This window comes from Malus domestica, chromosome 11 (genome assembly GCF_042453785.1).
Source record: "Malus domestica chromosome 11, GDT2T_hap1".
NCBI classification, from domain to species: Eukaryota; Viridiplantae; Streptophyta; class Magnoliopsida; order Rosales; family Rosaceae; genus Malus; species Malus domestica.
Window position 1 is genome coordinate 1,875,694 of NC_091671.1, and position 1,807 is coordinate 1,877,500.

Sequence of the window (1,807 nt, forward strand, 5' to 3'; positions counted from 1 at the left end):
TAAAAACATTATGAATCATCTATCTATTCACTACAGTTGACTAAGTAAACAATTTTAGTTTTAATTGATTTTTTTCAATAGATAATATTTACAAAACGCCTTTTATCATAAACATTACACTCTATAAACCAGCCACTTGTTTTTGTTTTGATTTGAGTCGGAATTTCAGATTTTCGTATGTTTCTTGCACGGTTAAAATTTTAATATACTGTAATGACAAATCGAATTCTGGTTCTGCACTGGCTATATTCAAATTGAATATGATAAATAACATGCGTTGTAAACCATAAGCAGAAGCTAAAATGTTAAATACAAAGACATAAACGAGTTCATAAAATCACTACTTTATGTGGTGAGAAATTGCCGATTTGTTACTTTTCACCCTGCTTCACCATCTGCACAACTTTGAAACACAGATACAATGATGAAGAGGAGGGGAGTGATTCTTGAAGGCGGGTTGTGCTTATAGCATGCTGTCTGATCTTGCAGGCAACCTCCTAAAGAAGTTGAGTGGCACTGAAGGAAGTTTGTGGCGGAATCTGGGATGCCTTAACACGTAAATGCCTGCTAGAAGGGCCACAACTTGGAATGGAGTTACATAGAGAAGAATGGCGGCAATCAAAAAGAAAGTTACGAACAGGGTTGTGGCTCTAGGGTCTCTCCAACTCAGAAGAGACTGAAACCTTTCCCCTTGAGTCGCCAGATCACCGACAAAAGTCTGAACCTCCCTGCTATGCTTCTTAGTCGATCATATCTCATCCTCACAATATCTGATGGCCGGGAAGTTGGGAACGTGTCGAACTCTTCATCTCGTTCATCAGGATGAGCAGCATCAGCATGAGATTATTAGGAATGTCGGTACTACAAGATAGAGAATGCTCAAGGTAAAGTAGAAAATGAACACCAAGAATTTATGTGGTTCGGCAATTTATGCCTATGTCCACGAAACAAGGATCAATCTTCACTATATGAAAAAGATGAGTACAACAAGAGTAGTCTTACCAAGCCAAAGACAAGGCTTGATGGATACAAGAAAGTATGACACACACTTTCTATCACTCTAAACTTCACTCACAATGTGTAGTGGAACACTCTCACTCTCACTCTCACTCTTGGAGTGGAGCTCTAGCTTTGGACTTTGCTACTCACACTTGGTTCTTAATTAGTTACTTCACTGCAACATCACACCCATATTTATAGGTGAGGGTTTGACATTCTACTAGTTTCTAGTGTATTCACCTCTAGCATAGATAATTCTAGACTAGCCACAAAATTGTAGCTTCTAGATCTTTTCATTTGCAACCAAGGAAGCTAGTACTCTCTAGCTTCTTCCATCAACTTAATAATATGCTAGAATTGTCTAGCATGCTCCAGCCACCTCACTTGCTTACTAGAATAATCTAGAACATTGATCATGGGCTGGACCATGTACCAACAAAGATAGCCGTGTGTCCATGTGAGGAGGGTGCCTCGGCCTCCACCGGTAGTTCCAAATTCCAAACAAGAATAGGTAGAGAAAAATAGTTGGAAGAATTAGTTCCGGATAAAGAACCAATATAATAAAGAGGATATGAATTAAAATGGTTGTGAGAGGATTCTTCCAATTGCAGATTTGATCAAGCCATTTTCCTACTGCAATCACCCCGCTTAAAACTCTCATTATTCGGAAAAAAATTGCCTTGCTTCTTCTCATGCTCCACATATGTGAATCAACATCCAGCATATACTCCACAACCTCTTGCCCTGTTCAGCCTCATTGAGACAATATGTTGAAAATCAATGTCAAAGTTAGGCAATGTTAGGCAAT

The 1,807-nt window shown here is 38.8% G+C and overlaps 1 long non-coding RNA gene across 1 annotated transcript; it reads right to left on the reverse strand.

The window, feature by feature from the left end:
* Positions 1 to 226: 226 nt before the first annotated feature.
* LOC139189346 (uncharacterized) lies at positions 227 to 1,737 on the reverse strand. Its single transcript, XR_011573208.1, has 2 exons — positions 1,003 to 1,737; positions 227 to 861 (listed from the first exon to the last, which is right to left on the reverse strand). It is a non-coding gene; the product is annotated as an uncharacterized lncRNA (long non-coding RNA).
* Positions 1,738 to 1,807: the final 70 nt, after the last annotated feature.